Source organism: Teleopsis dalmanni, chromosome 2, assembly GCF_002237135.1.
Source record: "Teleopsis dalmanni isolate 2A chromosome 2, ASM223713v2, whole genome shotgun sequence".
In the NCBI taxonomy this organism is placed as follows: Eukaryota; Metazoa; Arthropoda; class Insecta; order Diptera; family Diopsidae; genus Teleopsis; species Teleopsis dalmanni.
Window position 1 is genome coordinate 16,804,862 of NC_051847.1, and position 15,074 is coordinate 16,819,935.

At 29.1% G+C, this 15,074-nt stretch overlaps 1 protein-coding gene across 4 annotated transcripts in view; it reads left to right on the forward strand.

Annotated features, from left to right (window-relative positions):
- Nucleotides 1-13,409: 13,409 nt before the first annotated feature.
- The window catches only part of LOC119681446 (RING finger protein nhl-1), a 54,259-nt gene continuing 52,594 nt past the window's right edge, over nt 13,410-15,074 (forward strand). For all 4 annotated transcript variants that reach the window (XM_038094636.1, XM_038094641.1, XM_038094639.1 and 1 more), the window contains exon 1: nt 13,410-13,585. The gene's annotated coding sequence lies outside the window, so the exon portion shown is untranslated. The remainder of the gene's footprint in view (nt 13,586-15,074) is intronic.

Below are 15,074 nucleotides of genomic sequence, written 5' to 3' on the forward strand. Positions count from 1 at the left end.
ATAATCTGTGTAAAATTTTAGTTCAATTGGATAAGTGGAAATGGTGCCCCAAGAGCCTCAAAGATTGAAAAATAACGATTTTTTCCATAAAATTCATCTTTGATTGCTTATATCTCCGACATATTTTATTTTACATAAAAACTGTCTTCCTAAAAGTTATAGATCTATTAAAAATAAACAATTCACTCATACAAAGTTTTTCTGTATTTCTAATAGTTCTAATAGTTAAAAGAGGTAATAATATCTATGTATTAATCTTGTAGAAGCACCGGACACAACTTTCTGTTATGTCGGCTCTAGTGCTATTAAACTCGCCACCGAAAATAGTGCTGCAGTAAAGCAAAGATGGAGCTGTTTTTGGTGCTCTGGTAATTTTTAGATAAACAGCGATACAGCAAGTTGCAGCTTAGCGCGCACAGTCTTCTGCTATGGTTACTAATAATGTAATTCTTTTTGGTTTTTCGAGAAAATTAACTTATGACTATACTGTTTGAGAAATTGGAAAACGTCTCAAGTATGAATCTACAAGCACTATTTAGATAGTATGAAAACGTCGAAATCCTACATAATGGTTACTAAAAATCTAAGTACAGTTTTATGAGTGGTTCTATGAGTGACTTAAGTTCGGTCTGATCAATCTAATCCTAATGTTAGCAGCATATATGGGTTATAGGGGGTATAGCACTCGGTTAAAAAATACAACTCCACATCAAGTAATGAATACAGTTATTCTATCCGTGTAAGTTTGACTTTTAACCATAACCATCATGATATTCCCTGTAATAAAGCCAGCTTCAATTGGTCAGAACAGCTGAAGCGATGTGCCTTGTCTTCATATACTATCAGATTTATATCTCCTGTTGGGTGCCGCAAGTGTAATTTTCTCACTACCATTTGCATTCCAAACGGTATCGGGTGGTGCTTACTGAATTTTATTCCTATTTTATGACATGCATGTCTCTCTCTTCCCTTAGAAATATTCTATTTCCTTTCCCGTGAGGGTAGCATACAGCGAGCTGTGTGATAAGGCAATAAGTTCATTTTATAATAAGGACTTGGTTGTTACGCCTTTTCCGAGTTATTGCATCTGGACACTTTTACTCTATGATAGCTGGGGGGACTCTGCAGAGTCCCGCCCAACTCACTGACTAATTTGAGTATTCCTGATAAACTTCGTGATTATTCAATGTTTGATCTGAGATCTACATACCACCCCAAACGGTTAGTGATTACTCTGAGATTAGATAGTGCTAAGTAAGGCAGCCTGTCGGTTTTCGCAAATAGCTGGTTGTGTGTTAGATGAAACATCAGTAAGAGATCAACTTATGGGTCATTACTAATGACCTTTCTTGTGTATTCTTGAAATTTTTAAATATCATTATTAAATCGTCTACAGTGACTAGAATTTGGCTAGGTTTTGGAGCTTCTTTTGGATTGGAACCATTTTGTTTAAGATATAATTATTTTCATAATTTTTTTTTTTGAGAAATTTGATTAACAAATATTCATTTAAAGTAAATATTCTAATCCACGTTTAGCTTTTAGATGCCATTTGTTTTATTTTTAACAACCATCGGCGATAGAGAAAAATTATATGCGATTATGAGTGAATTGCTGTCGTTGTGTGTCCTTTACCTTATGGCTAAATTTTCAGGACTCATATGCAAATGTATGGTCCTTTTAATGGTTGCCATTAAGATTTATTGTTGAGCGGACGAGTTTATGTTTTTATTATAATAATAATTGCATAGTCGCAGATAATTTTGTATCTCGGAGTAATGTTCGTAATTAGTTAAGTGCGAAAATAAACCGAAATTGTGTGCATAAAATAATTTCGTGTGAATTATGAAGGCACATAAACGGAAATGGCACACAAAAGCCTCAAACATTTAACTTAACGACTTCTGCACTTATTCACATTTTTATTTATGATTGCAGCTGCTTTGGCCAGAGTCAGGCGAATCAGGCAAGTCAGGCACGCTGATAAGCTGCACAAATGCCTGGAACGTACAACAATACAAAGTTAAAAATAAAAAATAAAAAATTTACTATATAGTATAATAAAAATATTGTTAATAAAGGCTTATATGTAAATTGGTGAATGTTTGGTTGTGTGCGGCTGTGTGTGCGGCTTGGCTCAATAATAATTTATTAACATCCCTGGTTTGGTGCGGCTGATTGCGTACTAAACCCGCCTGATTTATGTACAGGCATTTGCCTGTACATAGAGCAGGTGAGCGGGCTAAACAAGGATTTACATACTTCCGCCATTATTTGGGCACAAGCAGAAATAAAAAGTGATATCGTTTCAGTTTTCAAGTTCGTCATGGCGATTTCCTGCTGTTTTCCCTGCATTTTGTTTACGCATTAAATTTTCAAAGTCTCTCACATTTCTGCTCGCAAGCCTTCATTTCGCTGCCATTTGCCATTTAAGGTGACATAAAACACTGGGTGTCCTTGTTACCATCTACTGCGTAAGCTTCTTGGGATGAACAAAGCGTGCCGGAAGCAGGAAATGGTATGATTTTTTAAAGTTTGTACATTTATTTGAAAAATACGAGCATATCTCTTAAATGGAGCAATAAAATCTGAAGAAGATTGTTTTAAAAAGATGTCAGCGATTTTGTTTTTTTATTGAATAAAAATAAAAATAATGTTTCTGGGGCTTCAATTTTTCTGTTCTTATTAAAATATGTTGTTGTTTTCATTGTACAATGTTTTGTGAATAACAAAACTATGGAATACACATACAATAATTGCAAGCCACATTTTCAAATTGTTCATTTTTTTCATATTTAACTTTTTACTCAATGAAGCTCTTCTTAGGAATCATAGTGAGTTGTAAAATCTTACTATAAAGTATAATATTACTATAAAGTATATAAAGTAATAGATGCTTTTTACGGTTTTTGAGCGATGTTGATGATACGGAGCTGAGTTCTTTTTAAAAAAATAAGCAGATTTGTACTCTGAAGTCGTAAATCTAGTTTTTGGGATATTGGAATACTAAGGAAAATGAAAAACCAAATGAACTAACAAAACAAGGTATTGGCATGCGAGAAGCATTTGCAGAACCAGGTTTAACTATAAGAGCTATTCATATTAAATACCTTCGCAAACTGTTTCAAAAGGTTTTAAACAAGTTGAACATACATCATCCATGCCAACACTTATGCTCTAACGGTTACTCAAATTAACAGTCCTTCTGTTTGGCGCAAAAGCTTAGGTTCTCAGAATATTACTGAAAATTGTTCATACGTTCTTTGGTCATCTATAAGTTGGCAACGATTACTTCTTACGAATGAATTACGAGTTCTGCCGAGCCTCATTACGACATTAATATTGCTTAGAGAGTCAACATTCAGCGACATTCCTCTGCAGATCATGTCGTGAGATTGATTGAATAATTGTGTTTCAGTGGAAGAAGTTTTTGTAGGGGCAGTTGATTGAAAAAGGATATAGGGGAAGAATGCGTTTCCGGTGGATTGATCATGTTTACGTAGCGATTAATTGCATTTGATAAGAAGAAGAAGCCGTGGAAAGGTGCATTAAAAAAGAACTATTCCGTCAACCCGAAATTTGACAATGGTTTATTATTGCCAAGTGAAAAGAAATTAAAAAAAAAACGGTATTTAAAATTTATCATATTTGTAGTATTTGGTTTTCGTTAAAACTATAAAACCATTTGAAACTAAGAGAGTGAGATGATTTATAGTGATAACTTGCGATTCATTCAAGTAGTGTAAAATTTCACTAAAAGGACCCCTGTGAGTTCTTAAAATACAGCACACAGAGGTGATTAATTTTGTCATATCAAATAAAAATTATAATTTGCTCGAATGGTGCGAAGAAGATAAAATGAATTCTTAATTGAATTCATTTGTCAGTTTTTAGTTAAATACTATTTTAATTTTGGCAACCAAAATTATATATTATGTTTGCCAAAAATTATGACTGTCTTTACCACATAGAGCATATGTGCTCTGACGTAGCAAATATTAAATGTTTTGGGATTTGGAAGCTTCTTCATTTACTCCACAACAAAAGACGGCAAAAGGATGAAAGCTCCAAAGTCAAATTTTAACAAATTTTAACAAATTTTAACAAATTTCTACAAATTAAAACTAAAGTTGAAATAATTTATCAAACATATTATTAAAATTTTATTTGAAATATTTGGCCTGGTGAACCGCAGAACACATTTCACTAATGTCTTCTGTCATCAGCGAAATTAAACGCGTCCTGGGGGATATATTTTATTTTGGTTTGTTGCTACTGTGTGTAGTGGTTTAGTTATAGTTACTGTGCCACTGTTAACTGAACTTGACATTCACATCCTGTCAAAGGCGCAAAGGAACCACAAATATTTTCTATGTTAAATTAACAATTTCATTTGGCAACATTCCTTGCCTTCATATATCTTTTATCTTCCGTCTTAAGGTTAACTTTGACATTTGTGAGTTTAATTTGTGGTGGTATTTCTTAACATGCATGGGAATTCTTAATTGATGTCAAATTAGTAGAATAATTACTAATAAAAAATATATTAAAATGATTGCTTTGTTGTTGCCAGGCATGACAATTTTAATTATTTTATTAACAAAATGTACTTACTGAATGATGCGTTAAATTCACTTTTCGAAAAGGTCTCATTGGATGAACTTTAATACATCAGATTTCTTTGAGGTGTTTCTTTATCACAATCCTAAACATTTCTGAAGAGTGTAATTCAATTACTTAATTTCTGTAATAGTTGGTACTCAAGTACTGTACCGAAGTATTGTGAAATAGATAATAGCAATAATTTAAGATGAAACTTAAGTAAATAGATAAATAAAGTTAGAAAGAATCTTACCCGCTTCAAGGGCACATACAAATACAAATACTAATTACAAATTGAATATAAATTTAGTATATAAACTGGGACAACTGATAACTTAAATTATGAAATCCATTATCTGGACATCATGCAACGTTTCCTACACTTAGTTATCTGCTCCTAACACTGTATGTGAGTGCAGCCAAAAAATGACAAAATTTTAATACCAAAACTCGAAAGACCTTCATGACTTACTTAAATCCAAATATGAGCTTATAAATCACGTGTGTGAGCATATAATTCTTGGAAACCAGTGATTATATATTTTCTTTGGAAACATATTTTGAAATAAAATTTTACAGTTTTAAAGCAAGAAGTATTTACACATTGCTTTGTATTTTGAATAAAAATATAACCTGAATGAAGATGTCGTTTTTCGATTCCACCGTTCATCTAGGTATTTTTTTTGAAAGCATATTTTGGGTGCATGTTTACAAAGCATTTCTTCGTATTCTTTTTGGAAGAATTGGAGTCACAGTTCCTTTTTTGCTAGCCCATTTACATTTACAGTAACTTCTTTTATACCGGAGTACCTTGGCAGACAAAATATGTGTGTAATGAACTTTTGAGTTTTTTTTATTTAGAGAACAGAAACAATGAAGTGACTTTGTAATTTGTAATGATTAAGTTGTTACAATCAGTTATTCTGAGCCAGTTTTTTCACTATGCTATATATCGTTAAAATATGGTACTCTCTATATCAGGCATTGAATTGATAAAAGTTACTTAGAAAATTCGATTTTGCCAAAATCGTTCACCAAATTATTGTGACTGAAATCTTGTAGTGCATTTAATGCTTTGATAGTTGCCAGACTGTTAGAATAAATGCATATATTTTTTATCGTGAAAACATATATATCTTAGTTAAGGTAGCACAGTTTTTTGATCAAGCTGTGGTGCGTGCAGAATGGTACATTAAGCATATTATAATATAGTCTTCAGAGCTTTACTTATAAATCATGCCGTAGATCTTTGTTCTCTTGTCGAGCATTTTTCTTTTGGTGATGTTCCCAAAGACAGTGGTGGCCATTTGGTTAGTAATGATCGGCGATGGTTAGTCCTCAGTATAGAGAGATGAATAGAGGACGAATTCAAACCTTGGTATTTGCAGCCTTAAAAATATTATTCAGAAATAATTAAATATAAGAATTAGTTCCAAGATCACTGGTGATGACTATTTAGCAATATTCGAAACAGCTGTGTGTTCAACCACAAATTCAATTAATTAAAAAATAATTTTTGTTGTTCCAATTTACTACTGTCAATAAAAACTTCTCTGTTGAAAAAATGGTTTATACTAAGAACTAATTTTTTTTAATCAAAACGGACGTTAAAAGTCAATTAAATATAATATTCATCTATTTAAGTATTCACTTATTTAATGATATATATATTTCCTTATTTATATGTATATTTATTTATTCATATATGTTTAATAAGGTTTTATTTATTTTTTAGTTAGAAGAAATGACATGTCTTGGATACTGACTAACTGCAGACTAAGGCTGTATATAATCCAAGGTAATAGAAGGTATCCATAAATTTGAAGGTTTATTTACCATAGTTAGAATTATCCGATTTAGGTTAAATATGCCCCGTTTTATTTAATAACTTGTCACTTTTAAGGTAATTTCATTATGCTACTCTTATAGAAGTCCTCAACGCTATTGGCAAATAATTGAGACAGCGAGACAGTCCATTTTCACAAACTTCTCTTGAAGCGAAATTTCCACCAGAAAAATCATTCGCTATGGACAGAAATAGATGGTAATCACTTGGTGCCAGGTTATTATTTTTCCTGTATATAGATACAATGATTATCTTGCATTTCGCTGCAACTGTAATATACTTTTTTTTATTTGTGTATATTCTTTAACTATAACTATTTTTTATTTTTTATTTAAACTATTATTTTTATTGTTTACTTAATTTAACTTAATTTTTTTAATACTTTCTATGCCAGAAAGTGCCAGAATGTTTACTTTCAAAGCTGATCAATTTAAATATAGAAAAAATATATATAATTATTTTGAAAACATATATATTTAAATATTTTGAAAATCTTTTGTATATATTTAAATATTTTTGTTATTAATAATAGAAGATGCCAGAATGTGTTAATAATGCTAAAATTAAGTTAAATATCAATTAAGTTATTTATAAATTTGTTTTGTGTTCGGTGTTCGGTGGATGTTAGCGAGAATGTGTGTTTTGGCCCATTTAGAAATTATGTCGAAAATTGTAACTGATTTTTGCAGATTTGCGATGCATGACATATGTGAATATATGAACACACCCACATCAACGATTTGGGCGGCTGTGACTTCTGTAAATATTTTCATTTAATTATAAAAATCAAAAAATCAAGCCCGAAAACGCCTTTGCCTCTGGTGTTTGTTGCCTGTTAAGGGAACTGGAGTGGAACAATAATTTAAGTAGCAAAAAAAATGCAGACACACACACACATACACACACATCTGTACCGACAGACATCACATCAAACACAATTAATTACGTTCGGCTGCCATTTTTTGTATCAGTTTTTGAAGTAAAGCAGCCATTTTTTGAAGTAAGGCAGCCATTTTTTTACTTAATAATTTTAACATTTTGCGGCTTACAGCTTTTAATTGGCAAACAAGCGTCATATGTGCTTTGCACTGCAGTTAATTTATGCTATGCGCGCTGCTGAGCCTTTTTCGTTTTCGTCTGCCAAAGGAGCTACCGCATATTTCCACTTCTCAGAATTTCCGTTCATAGTTAATTATACCGTATTTAGTTGAAACCGCTCTGATGGGCTTGGGTTGTTTGTGTACGGCAGAGTACATGATGATTCCTGCAGTGCAACTGGGGTTCATTTCTTTTCGCTGTTCCTTCCTTCGGTGTTTTCGTTTTGCTTCATATAATGGATATGATTTCTTCTTAAAGATGGCATAAAAGTGAAATCAAACGGAAATTAATGAGTGTATATATATACGCATACAAAGCTAATTTGTGTGCGTGTGTTGGTACTTTTGCTTCATCGATTGTTAATTTGTAGTTATTAGTTTTTGTTGGTTACACTTAATTGGTGATAGGCCTCTTTGCTGTTCTCGACTGCTGGACATAATCCCTTGTCAGCTTGTTGCATCACACGATAGTTTTAGCAGTTTTTACCACATAAGCGTGTTAATCATTAAATTTATTACACATAACGAGCCATCAACTTTAGTCCCTCCATCAATGCCAAAAATCCATCCATCAATCAATTGTAATTAATCATTGTTGCTAATGAATTTGGTGGCAATAGAACATTTTCGATGCCACTAATTATCTGCAATTTCAGAGAGCAAACAGATGGAAATATTTTATTTTCATATTTTTAATATTTATTTAAATGAACACATCGCATTCACAAATCTCAATTCATTGATTTAAGTTTCTCAAAATTCTGCGAATTATTAATTATAATTTAAATATATTTTTCACATGGCAAAGCAATTTTAAATTTATTGTTTCTGACAGCTCTCAACGAAATGGCTTGGTTTAATAATGAGATCAATTCCTGAGTTCAGCTTAATCAAAAACGAAATAAGTTTATATTAAATTTGAAATTTAAAACCAAATATGACGAAGGAACCAATGTCTCTTAATAGCAACTATTGTTATAATATAGAGGCAATTTAGCTCGAGCGAATCGTAGAGTAACATTAACATAACTTTCTTACGTTAAGTTCCCAATTAAGCATTTATACACTAGGAATAATGCAAGAAATAATAACTCTGCAAAAAAAAATAAACAGTATAACAATTTAATATTTAAAAATAAAAATAATTAATAATTCAATTATTCCATTTCTAATTCCGATATAACATAATAGACATTTGTTAATAAACTTTTACAATAAATTAAAAACTCCAAGTTAGAATATACAAATCAAGTACGGCTTTGGATCGGTTGGTTATTTAACACTGACTCTGAGCTTCAATTTTGGCAGGGCCCGAGTTGGCCATTGGTACTTCCAGCCTAAAAAAATTATTTACGAATACCATAATTAAATACAAAAAATAATTCCGAGATCACTGATGATGAGTATTTGGCAATATGCGATGCAGCAGTATGATCAGCTAAATATTTAATTAAGTAATGAATAATAAAATTTTGTTGTTGTTAATCACTACTGTTTTAAAGATCTCAGTAAATAAATTGATTGAGTAATTACATTTTTTTTATTGATCTATGTGAACGCATTCATTGTTAACTAAAGAAATTTGGGATTTTTAGTTGAATCACTTGTGAAAATATTACTGAGATTGAGTCATAAATAAATGAGACATAAACTTATCGCATATAACATATAGAGTCTGGTATCAACATATATCCCAAAAATAAGTGGTTCTCTAGAGTATGTGTATATGGTATTATATACCAGTTAAATCAGTTAAATCAATTTTGCATAAACAATTGGGTACGGAATGGTATTGGCAAGATGATCACAATCCCTATACCACAATAGTGGTAAACACGGTTTGTACGGATTAAAAACAATTTTGATTGTGTTTTTTAGACCGTTTTCATCCTGGAACTTTATCGGCAATACTTTAAGGTAGCGTCTCTGTGTTAGTTATCCATTAAAAATTTTCTACAATGGTTAACCAATACAGGGGTTCTATTGGCAGGATAATTGCTATACATTTTATTGAATATATATGATTCTGTTTTCCTAGTTTGTGCGTAGTGCTTCTGTTATAACTTTATATTAAACTTCATTTCAGAAATAGGCAACGATGTCGTTTCATTTATTCGTGTTATTTTCTTTTCTTACAAGTTTCATTTCATTGAACGGATGAACTAGGTCATAGAAACGTAACAATCATAAAGTTGATCAGAAAAGTAATGTTTATACTGCATACCTATACGAGAATTTATATAATATTATTTAAATTTTAGATCGTATGAACCAGCTCAGGGAACGGCAGCAACTGTAATGTTGGTCAGAAAAGATATTGATCGCAATATTTTGGGTTTAATGTGATATAATTCATATATATGTTCGGATACATAAAAGGAAAGTGACGACTGTAAACTTGGTCAGAGAAGCAACCATCATAATATTTTGGAATTCATCATAATATTCATTTGGTATGATGATGAAGTTCATTGTGATGACCTCTAGACTACCAATGGCGATTACTTCCTACCCTTATTGGATTATTTCAATAATGTATTAAAGGTAAAACTTTCCACTCGGTCAAAAATAAGTGCTGTTTAATTAACAAAAGTCACGTCTGCCATTGTAAAATCTAGTAAATTTTGTTATGACATGCTCATCCCACCTAGTATAAAATCTATGTAAATCCTATGCAAATATTGCTTAAATTTTGAATTAAAGTTTCTTAGAAGACCTTAATTGATATATTTTTATTATGAATAAAAGGGTTTCAACTTCTGCTAAAAGTAAATATGCAATTTACTGCCAGGAGCACATCCATTCCCCTGCTATTTTATTAAAATGTATTCCATTGTTTATTATTCCTTATAAATTTGTTGTTATTAACTTTTTGCGTTTGTTATTATTAAATTCGTAGAAGAAATCACTTCATAAATACATCATCATAATGGATGGGGCTGTTTGTATCTGAAGGTGAAAAGGCAATGCATAAATTGCATTTATTCTCTTCACTTGCTTTCATGGTAATAAAAAGCTTTCGAGACGAGGGAAGGAATCAGAAGTGTTGACAGTAAATGACAATGCATTATATACGGTTTTGGATTGATGGACACAAAAGTATGAATACATTTACCTTTAGCTTCATTTATGTTCATTTCGTTCTCTGCTTTTGTCTATAAAAGAATATACGCAGCACTGTATCTGTGATATTAACAAATTGCGCATATCTTCAGCACTTATTTACCTTTTCTTTATTTGATATACTCGCAAACGATGTGACTATTGTTTATGTAAAATATAAAAATTACGTACAAAATAAATTCTGATTTGCGTATTTATTCTTGCATTTCCGAGAATACACAAATTTTATGAATTTATTTATAAGAAATATCATGATATGACAACAACAAGGTCCACCAAACATTTCTTGTTGTCTTTGTTTTATATTACATTATAAATAATTTTTTGCAATTTTTTTTAATTAATTATGAAACTCACAAAATAGTTTAAATATTTTTTAAAAAATTAAATTCAATAATAAAATATATTGCAATAAATCCATGCATAAAGAAACAACTTTTACTTTAAAAAATCACTCATACGCAGTGTTGGCTCAGATTGGCGCAATAAGGTTCAATTATAAAAGTTAAGTTACAGTTTTGTTTTAAATCTATTCTAATTTAATTAGAATTAGAACAATTACTTATTTGAGCTAAGCTTAACATTTGTTAAAGTATTTATATCTCATGGGTCTCATGGGTATCTGAAAACTGGAGCAGTCTGAGGAACTACAGTTGAGCTTGCCAAAATAGGCACGCTGCTCTTGGAAATTTTATCCTCGGTTTTGGTTATCTTCTTGCAATGGTTAAGCTTGCTATTGACTGTAAATGCCCACGGATTATGGAGGAAACCTAAAATAATTACAGAGGTTTTGTATTTTTTAAGTCATCAAAAATGTATTTGAAATCAGTCATAATAAATGACATTATCTTTCTGGCGCTTTGCTCCTCATAGGATCTACGGGAACTAATATATATTAGAAATGATTTTACTTATTCAAACATAATATTATTTGAATGCTAGTGAGCTTAAGAATTGTAGGTACACATTTGTCTTTACTGAGAAACAATTTTAGACCTTATAAAATTGATAATGATTACAAATATGGAGTTATGAATAACAACAAAATATGAAACAAAAACAATAAAAAGCGTGTACTTAATGCACTAAATAAATAAATAAATAATAAAATAATAAAAAAAAAACAAAGTATGGAGATTATTTAAATTAAATAGGAAAAAAGTTTAGCATCTTTTAATATGTAATTTAGTATATCAAAAAAAAAACAAAATAGAATAGTACTTATAAATAGATCCTTCCAATAAATTTGGAAATTTACTTACAATGATTGTACATATATATGCCCATACTTTTGCAATCTATCTAAAGGAGGCTCTTATTTCATTATATATTATTAATTCAGTCTTACTATTCTAGTTTTTTAAAATAAATAAAATAAAATAAATAATATAAAGTATAAAACTATTTTAAATAATATTATAAAATAATTTTTTGAATATTAAAAACCGTTTTATGTCTCGCTAAATATTTCATAACATAATAAACTTATGTATTCTCTCTAAAATAAAATATTAATTAATAAAAAATTTTAATAAAATATTTTAAAACCTAATAAACTTATGCATTCCTTATAAAATAAAATATTAATTAACAAAAAATTTTAATAAAATATTTTAAAACATAAACTTATACATTCTCTCTAAAATAAAATATAAATTAATAAAAAATTTTAATAAAATATTTTAAAACATAATAAACTTATGTATTCTCTCTAAAATAAAATATTAATTAACAAAAAACTTTAATAAAATATTTTAAAACATAATAAACTTATGCAAAAAATAAAATCTAAAATAAAATATTAATTAATAAAAAATTTTACTAAAATATTTTAAAACATAATAAACTTATGCATTCTCTATAAAATAAAATATTAATTAACAAAAAATTTTAATAAAAGCTATCAAGGTTCTTTCTTTTATGTGGTTTTATACTCGTAATTTTTTATATCCATTTAATGTGTAAGTATAAATTAAAATCAGACAATTTCTCTAAATAATCTCTTAATCTCTGTTAAAATCATTTAATTGAAAGTAATTCCTCAAAATAAAAATAAATAAAACACGATTAATGTGCAAATATATAAAAAAATATAAATATAAATAAAAATGTTGAGGTGTCGAGAGTGTAGACCAGTGCTTGCGTTTTTTGTTTTTGTTTTTTGTTTAAAAAATTTAAAAAATAAATTCATATTATAATCGATAAAATATTATTTTTATTTATAAAATATATATTAAAATGTTTTTATAATGCAGCATCATAAACGCTACCGTTGCCACGGCCGTTTATTAACGAGCGGCAGAGGCGAATAAAAATAAGAGCGATCACGGGGCAAAGAATCGAAAGTAAAAATCTTACATTTTTCTATATTTAACAAATTGTAAAGAAGTTCGCGTTCACAGACGGCGGACAAGTCGAATGTGAGCAAAAAATCATTTTGTACCGAAAAGCGATCGTGAGTGGACGTCTTTATAAATTCTAAATCGACTCTAGAATATATTATCATATTAAAGAACATTGAAGATTTGAAAAAATTCGTAACTTTTAAAAAATTTCCTCTGAACGTAACGTTACGTTGCACTGCGGCGTGACGCAACGTCACGTAAAAAACGCATAGAAACGCATAGAAACGCGCTTGGCAAATGCGACAGAATTGTGTGCTAAACGCGTGTGTTTAATTAAATAAAAGATTAAAGTGAAATTTAAAATTTTTTTTATTTATTTTTATATTTTTATTTCAGTTAGTGTTTGAAAAAAAATTTGTTTATATATTTTTTTTATTTAAACATATTTTCAACTAATTCCAATCAAGCAGAGCTCCCTGCGTGATAAAAATAAACGCATTTTAAATGCGTTACGTGTTAAAAAAACGCTACAAACTTAACGCAAAACAAAATTCAAACAAATTTCAACAGAAGTAAGTTTAATAAAGTGTTTATTTACATAACAGTTTACAGTCTACAGTTTATAGTCTAAAAAAATATATGTAACGACGTATGAAAAAATAGCTATAGTGGTATTTATAAAAAAATGATGTATTTGATTAATTGTTACATATTAAACGAGTGTGACTATAGTGATTATGTAAAATATTTGATGAAAAAATTTGGGTTTTTTTTCCCCATGTATTCCCCATGTGAAGGCGAAGCCTCGGCATGTCAAAATCAACGATGTCAACCATTTTCGAATTATGAAATGTCAGAATATTATTTTAAATAAATTTATTTGCTTGATTGTTGTTGTTTTATAAACTGAATAAAAAGTTTTCAACGCTAGTACATTTCATTCTTCTTGCAGGAACGCAAACGTGCACAAAAAATGATAAAAAATTACTCATTCGCACCGTTGTGTCAAGCAATTGCCTATGCCAGCTTTTATTTTTAGTTTCAAAGAGAATTTCAATTTTTTCCCGATTTAAACTTTTTTGCGTTCCAATATACTTTATTAAAAATAAATAAATACCTTTTAGTTATAGTTTATTTTATTTAAAGAGTCACGTAAAATAAACTACAAGCTTAAAGAAAATTTTATTTATTTAATTTTAAATGGAGTTTTATTAAATTCCTTATTTATTATTACTTAATTATTTTATTAATAAATATGGAACTTAATTTTGCATTATAGTAACTTAAGTACTAAGTTCTTAAATTTTTATTTAATTATTAACAGAGGGAGGGAATCAACCTTTAGGATGGAATGGTGATGAATAATGCAGAAAAACTCTGAAGAATAGAACTCATATACTCACGTTTTGTAATAAAAAAAAAAAATATATATATATATAATATTCAAAAATAAATTTACTTATAATTTCTTAATTAAAAAAGTCTATTTTTTTAAATTTGAAATTATGAAAGTTCAAAAATCATTTTTGTCAATATTACTATTATTGTTTTCTTTTTTAAATATTAAAATTTTGAATTTATTTATAGACCTGCTTTTGATAATGATTTTTATAATGGTTTTTAATGGCTTGTTAAATAATTCAACATTTGATTAATATTTTTTAATATATTCTATATTTCGACTCTCCTTTTAATTTTTTAAAAAACCTAAGGGTCATATTATGCTGACGAATGGTCATGACAATTTTCTGTTCGTTTTGGTCATAACCAAAAGGCTTGTCATTCAGAGATTCATAGCACAGTAACCATTTCGTACTTTTACTACTACTTTGACACTTTTTAGATATGTCTAAACTTAAAAGACAATATTTTTTATATGAATATATAAGCATATCCACACAAAAATACATATATTTGCTCATAAAAGTCACAAATTTTGACATTTATTACCGAGAAATACTGTTTTGATCAAAGTGATGAAGATTTCTGTGACTAAATTTTAATTGAAATTTCTCTCTTTCTCTAATTCTCTGATTCCCTAATTCTCATTTATTAATTTAC